The sequence below is a fragment of the Hemicordylus capensis genome, chromosome 9 (genome assembly GCF_027244095.1).
Source record: "Hemicordylus capensis ecotype Gifberg chromosome 9, rHemCap1.1.pri, whole genome shotgun sequence".
In the NCBI taxonomy this organism is placed as follows: Eukaryota; Metazoa; Chordata; class Lepidosauria; order Squamata; family Cordylidae; genus Hemicordylus; species Hemicordylus capensis.
The window spans coordinates 24,745,423-24,753,017 of record NC_069665.1 but is presented as its reverse complement, the minus strand read 5'-3'; the positions used below and the strand labels follow the sequence as shown (position 1 = coordinate 24,753,017).

Sequence of the window (7,595 nt, the reverse complement as noted above, 5' to 3'; positions counted from 1 at the left end):
CTGTACTGGGGTTGGATAAGGCCGGTTGCTCTCCCCTGCTAAATATAAGAGAATCATCACTGTAAAAGATGTCTCTTTGCTCAGTTAGCAAAGAGTGTCTTTGCTCGTTATTTGAATTATACCTGTGTAAAGAAATTCATTAGGTGAACATTTGTGAACTGGAGAATACATCTCTAAGCATTCTCCTCCCCTCCAGGAGAATCTATATTTTTTAAAAACAGTGGTTGGAGTCCATGTCTAGATTGAACACAGGCGCCAGATTCAGACATTGGCCCCATTCGCAAGTGATGGGAAACCAGAGTTGAAGGAACCTGAGGTTGAATTTCTAGTACTTCTGAATGTGTGCAACCATGGTTCGGAGAGAAAAGTGCACCAAGGTTTCTCTCCCAAAACTCTCCCAAAAATTTGAACTTTCAGTTTGTAGTGGGTTTCGCTGCTTCTGCCTAAATGGCTCGACTACCAAGCAGAATGTTGCTGGTTTGAACCCCCACTGGTATGTTTCCCAGACTATGGGAGACACCTATATCGGGGAGCAGTGATGCAGGAAGATGCTGAAAGGCATAATCTCATACTGCACAGAAGGAGGCAATGGTAAACCCCCCATGTGCTACCAAAGACAACCACAGGGCTCTGTGGTCCTCAGGAGTTGACACCAACTTGATAGCACACTTCACTTTACTTACCTGAAGTTAGACAGTGCCAGTGTTACATCCAAAGAGTCTCAATGAGCTCAAACTGGAGTTGAGGGAGGAAGCTCCACCCTTGCTCTGGCTGTGATTGGCTGCCGGGACTCATCTCTGCAGTCTCCCTGACTGCAGAAGAGGACCTGCCGGTTTTGTCTAAATGCAGACAGATAAACACGTGGGAGGGGGAGGGTGGAACCGCGGGTCCATTAGACCCATTGTTCCATGTTATGTGTGAATGTGGTCATTACTCTGTATGAGTCTACAGATGTCTGTGCATCCATACACATGTTTGTGGGAATGACTGTACCTGTGATCATTTTAAAAGTGAACCTGGATATAGGCCAGGCCTGCTTAACTTTGGCCCCTCAGCTGTTTTTGGATGACAACCCCCATAATCCCCAGCCACACAGGCTAATAGCCATGGATTATGGGAGTTGTTGGCCAACATCTGCAGGAGGGCCAAAGCTGAGCAGGCCTGATATAAAGGTGAAGTGTGCTGTCAAGTTGATTTCGACTCCTGGCACCTACAGAGCCCTGTGGTTGTCTTTGGTACAATACAGGAGGGGTTGACCATTTCCTCCTCCCATGCAGTATGAGATGATGTCTTTCAGCATCTTCCTATATCACTGCTGCCCAATATAGGGGTTTTCCATAGTCTGAGGAACATACCAATGGGGATTCGAACCGGTAAACTTCTGCTTGTTAGTCAAGCATTTCCCCCTCTGTGCCACCTAAGGTAGGTCCTTCAAATGCATAGTACAGATAGGAAGTAGACTTCTGGACCTGCATTCAACATAACCTATGAATGACTGTACCTGTGCACAGATCTGTACCTGTATGCACTGTACACTCATACCAGTGCTGAGCATGTGTGAATGAGAATATGCTTTTCATGCAGAAAGTTTCAGGTTCAAGTTCTGGCATTTCTGGATACATGCATGCATGCACACATTCACACACTTAGAACATCAGAACATAAAAAAGCTGCCTTCTACCCCATCAGACCCTTGGTCCATCTAGCTCAGTATTGTCTACACAGACTGGCAGCATCTTCCCAAGGCTGCAGGCAGAAGTCTCTCCCAGCCATATCTGGAGATGCCAGGGAGGGCTTGGAACCTTCTGCATGTAAGCCTGCAGATGCTCTTCCCAGAGCGGCCCCATCCCCTGAGGAGAATATCTTATAGTGCTAACATGTGGTCTCCCATTCAAATACAAATCAGGGTGGACCCTGCTTCGCAAAGGGGGGGCAATTCATGCTTGCTACCAAAAGACTAGCTCTCCTCTCTAGACCAGCTCTACACCCACGCACACCTACCCACCCACCTACACTTTAGTTGTGACCATTTCAAAGGACTGACTTGTCAGGTGTTCATTTCTTAAAGTTACTCATCTCATCCTTGCTTTGACTCCCTCTACCCCTTACCTCTTCTACAAAAGTAATTAACATGATTTCTGTCTTTCCTTCTGCGATGGTATTGGTTCTTCCAATTTGCTTTGTTCCATTTCCACCCTGCCCCCTCTCTATTTGATGTCATCTGCAATCCTGTCCATCCTGCTGAGCATCCCATAATGGAAGTAGTTTGTATAAATAATTAAAAGCTGGGGTTCACACAGCGACGTCTGCAACAATGGTCTTGTTTTCGCCAACTTGATGGAAAAGATTTGATTTACATCTGTTCTGGGTATTTTATTCCCTATCTTATTAAAGCTTACAACTCTGGATACTCCACTGTGGTGGGTTTCCCCCCCTTTAAATGGGGGAATACTGCCAAACATTTTTTCAGATGATGAGAAATTATCTCCAATTAAGAGATAGTATCAGTGGAATAGAACATTGTCGCAGAGTAATGGTCTCCTGCTGCTTTGTTAAATGCCAAGGTAAACCCGAGGCGTTTATCAGAAATTAATGTCACAGTAAAGTCGGAAGGTTTGCCATGGAAGCTAGAGATGTTACGGCTGCACACTGATGAGATTTCAAATAAAGCTTCTTCTCTCCACTCTTCCTCTCCCCCTACCAAGCCTGTAGCTCAGTGGTAGAGCACCTGCTTAGGATGCAGAAGGTCCCAGGTTCAATCCCTGGCAGCATCTCCAGGTATGGCTGGGAAAGACACCTGCCTAAAACCTTGGAGACGATGCTGCCAGTCAGTGTAGAGGAGACCGAGCTAGATGGATCAATGCTCTGACTTGATATAAGGCAGTTTCCTATGTTCCTAGTGGTCCCAGGGCCAGAGCTCAGTGGCACGGAAAGACTTATGTCTGAAACCTGGGAGTGCTGCTACCAGTTAGAGTAGAAAATACGGAACTAGATGCCGACTCAGTAGATGGAAGCTTCCTATGTTCCGGGGTCTGCCAATGCTTGCCATCCCATTGCATATCCAAGCACATTCCTAAGCACCCACCTCAGAATCAGCAGCCATTTTGAGTCTCAGTTCCACAAAGCAGCACAAATAATGAAGCTTCTCCTTCAATATTTGTCCAAGGAACAATTTTTTCAATAATTGTAGCCACTAGGGATGTGTGAACAGGTTCGATGTCAAACAGGGTTGACATCGAACCTGTTCAGTTCAATGGTCAGGTATCGAACCGAACCCTCTTGGTTCAGTTCAGTATTGGGCCGACCCCCCCCCCAGCTGTTCTGGGTGCTTCATGATTTTCACAGGAGGGGTGGGGGTTCTCCAGAAGTTCCCCATCCCCTGCCGGCCTCCAATATGTGCCAAATCTCCCAATTTGGGTGGTTGTTGGCCCATTCCAGGCCTCACCCCTGTGGTTGTGGCCATTTTGGAGGCCACCACACAAGCCCAATGGGCCTCTGCATGGCCTGGGTCATGACCCTTCCTGCAGATGTTGGCCTACAACTCCCATCAATCAAGATGATTGGCCACTGTGGCTGGGGATTATGGGAGTTGCGGTCGAACAACAGCTGGATGTCCAAAGTTGTGCAGCCCTGATCTATAATATTTAAGGGTTTTATATGGCCTTATAGCAGGATATGTTCTCTTGCCAGTGGGTATATATAATATCAACTTGAAAACTGGCTTATGGCTACCATCATTGAGAAGGTCTGATCTGTGTCTGATTCTGTTACCCTTAGAATTGTCTCAAGAACCACAATTCCATTTAGATGGCTTAAAAAGGGCATTAGACCAATTCATTTAGGTCTATAATCAGCTGTGTCCAGAGGCGGAATATCTCTAAATACTAGACGCTGAGGACTAATAGCAAAGGAAAGTTTTGCCCTTATGTCCTCTTAATGAGCTTCCTGGAGTCAACTGACGAGCCACTGATGTGCACAATAGTCTGTTCCAGCTGGGTTGTTCTAGTACATTGGTAGTGTGATAACAGAGCAATCTAGTTCCTTTTGGGATTTGATGTAATGGTGGAACACACCTCCCTTCTAGAGATGTCCCATGTCCAGCTGCCAGCTACTTTTCTTCAGATCATTTGCTCTGCTACTTCAGTTCTTCCTCAAGGGCCAGAAGGTGCTTTCTGTCTTTTAAGCTCCAAATGGGATATACCAAAAACCCTTCCTTACTGAGTGGCATATGTATATTTGCTCTAGGAGTAAGCACACAGATTTGTAAAAATCCACATGTCGTCTGATTCAATAATACTGCAAAAATTAAAAACCACGTTAAATGTGAGTTATAAAAATATTTTTAGGAAGGTGGATTCCTTTTCTCTATTGTATTGGCAAGTCTAAGTCTACTTAGGCCAGGCCAGAGTGGTTAAAGATGTTTATGATCTAGTCCATTGATCTAGAACACATTTATGATCTAGTACACCTCCAGCCTCAGAGGCAAGATGCCTCTGAGTACCAGTTGCAGGGGAGTAACAGCAGGAGAGAGGGCATGTCCTCAACTCCTGCCTGTGGGCTTCTCAGGGGCATCTGATGGGCCACTGTGTGAAGCAGGATGCTGGACCTGATAAACCTTGGGCTTTGAATAATCTGCACTCCTGGCCCCTCAGGCAAGTACCAGCAACCTAGGCTTGCTCCATATAAGAGGAGCGGTCAGACTAGGACCAGGGTGATTCGAGTTCAAATCCCCGTTCAGCCATGCAGCCTCCTGGGTGACTCTGGGCCAGTTACTTAGCCGAGCCTACCACACGGGATTGTTGTACTAAATAAATGAATTTATGAATGAATGACATTAAAGGATTTCAGAGCTACAGGAAGCCCCAGCCATGTATTACAAGACCTGTGGTAAGGCAGACAAAGAGAAATGAGAAATATAGTCCTCCCTGGTTCTGCATGTACACTTTTTTCCACTGGAGAGGAGCACTACCTCTTTAGTTGTTTCTTTCCCCCGGCAACAGCAGTTATCCAATCATATTTAGAGGATCGGGTTCATCACCTCTTTGGATAGGTTAGCAAACAGGAAGCTTCTTCTGGAAGCTCCTGGAAATATCTGGAACTGGCTTCGCTCTGTCACCATCACTTTCTTCATTGTCGGTTAATTGGGGCCATTTCTGCTCTAAGTTACTCTCCCTTTGTCTCATTGTTTCTGGCAATGACTTGCAATGCAGAAAAAAGTGGTCCCAACTCTGAGAAAGATGAGCCTCTTTCTGCATCCTGCCTCTGTGGCTGGAGGTGGCCTATAGCCACCAGAGTAGGAGCCATTGTCCTCCATGAATTTATCTACACCCCTTGTAAAGCCGTCCAAGTTAGTGGCCATCACCATATCCCATGGGAAAGAATTCCACAAATTAATTATGTGCTGTGTGAAAAAGTATTTCCTCTTGTCAGGCCTAAATTTTGCAGCTTTCATGTTCATGGGGTGACCCCTGGTACTAGTGTTGTGAGAGAGGGAGAAATTTTCCTCTCTGTCCACCCTCTCTACTCCATGCATAATTTAATACACCTTGAACATGTCTCCCTGTAGCTGCCTCTTTTCTAAACTAAAGAGCCCTAGCCTTGCCTCCTAGGAAAGTGTTTTGGAATTCAGGGAATTCTAATAAGGAATTCAAAAGGAATAAGGAATTCAAAGCCGAATGTTTGCACAGCCCTAAAAAATACCAATATAATGATGATAGCAACCCCTGCTAACTGGGCAAAGAGGCACCTTTACCGTGGTGATTCTCTTTATTGAGCAGGGGGAGAGTAACTGGCCCTATCCATCCCCAGCACAGTACCTCCAGTGACTGTTGCTGGTGCCTATCTTGTGTTTCTTTTTAGATTGTGAGCCCTTTGGGGACAGGGATCCCTCTTATTTGTTCAATATTCCTCTGTGTAAACCACCCTGAGCCATTTTTGGAAGGGCAATATAGAAATTGAATTATTATTATTATTATTATTATTATTATTATTATTATTATTATTATTAGGCAAGTGACCACTCTGCCCAATGTTGTTCATTGTTGACCTTCTTTAACTTGACCTTCTTTAACTTGGAGAATTTTAAAAATCAGTTTTGAAATTGTCACATGCACAATCTCCTGCAGTTTTAATTTCATGCCCCTCGCCCCCCAAAATATAACTCATACCCACAAGCACAAATGCCCATTGATTAAAAGGAAGTGTCACTGGTCACTTCTTAGACAGTTCCATACATTTCCAAAAGGCAACAAGAGCTGTTTTTGGGACATGCACATTATAATTATTAAATATAAAAGGAAAAATGTGTTTCTTATGCCTTTCAATTCTACTGTTTCATAACCTAAGGTCGAAAAACGCACACACACACTGCTAGAAACAGTGACACTTTCCAAAATAAAATCTGGCCAGGCAAAAATCATTCTGATCAAAATTGCTGATGTTAATATCAGGCTTAATTTTACCCCCTCAAACATTTTAGTCCTGTCCATTATGAATCAAAAATGTGAAAGGTTGCTCCAGGATAAATACTGTCTGAGTGAAATTAGTCCTTAAAATAAGAAAAATCAGTTTGGGTATTCTCAAGAATCATGAGGACTAGATATACATTGTGGACTAGAGCAAAAAAAGAACCTGAAGGGGTGGGGGTGGGGGGAAAGGAAAACGTAATGGTTCTACTAGAAGTTTTCCCTTAATAAATTATGTGGAACAATGCAGCTTGACTTGGATTATGGATAAATTTGACTCCTCCTGATCTGACAAACAGTATGAAGCAGCAGGAACTTCTAATTCCAGAGGGGTAGCTACCTGTCTAGCTAGAACCTTTCGATGTACAATTCTGCAATTTAATTCAGATCCTCAGGGTCGATACTTGATTGTGAAAGGTACTATTCATAGTTCACCACTTGTGCTTGGAACATTATAAGCTCCTCATAAAGGCCAATAAGTAAGTAATACATAAATGGGGGGTGGAGCTAAAATTGGGCAGGTGGGTTCAAAGAACCCGAGCTGCCTAGGTCTTGGGGCCGCCTGGCTCACCCCTTCCCCTCTCCCCAAGTTCTTGTTTGCTTCATTCCCAGCTGGCTTCATTATCAGCTAGGTGTTTTCTTTGTTCTCTTTCTCTCTCTGGGGGAGATAAAGAAAACATCCTGTTGGCAATAAAGACAGCTGGGAAATGAGCTCTGAAGGGCTTTGTGGGCCCTTCCTGGTGCTGGCCACGCCCCCTGACTGTGATGTCACATGTAGGGGGCATGTCTGGCACATGCGAGGGGCCACCAGAGAAATGGCTGAACACGAGCCCACTCTTCCCTAGCTATGCAACTGACAGAAATACCACACTTGGTCTTTCGGTACCATTAGATCCAATTTTCCTTATACTTGGGGCTCCACCAAATGTTTCCCTTTCAACAAGCTGCAATGAAGTAATCGTAGTCTGCCTAATAGCAGCTAAATTTGTAATAACCAAAGTATGACGGGAGGCATGGATCAAAGTTTGGTTTGATAAAATTTTGGACATTCTAATTATGGACAAAAATCTCCTCACAAATTAAAAAAAAACCCCACATGCATTAACTATAGAATAGGACTATATTAACATG

General features: G+C 44.4%; 1 non-coding gene across 1 annotated transcript; it reads left to right on the top strand.

Moving 5' to 3' along the window:
• Positions 1-2,704: 2,704 nt before the first annotated feature.
• TRNAP-AGG (transfer RNA proline (anticodon AGG)) lies at positions 2,705-2,774 on the top strand. The gene has a single exon. It is a non-coding gene; the product is annotated as a tRNA-Pro (tRNA).
• The last annotated feature ends 4,821 nt before the right edge of the window (positions 2,775-7,595 follow it).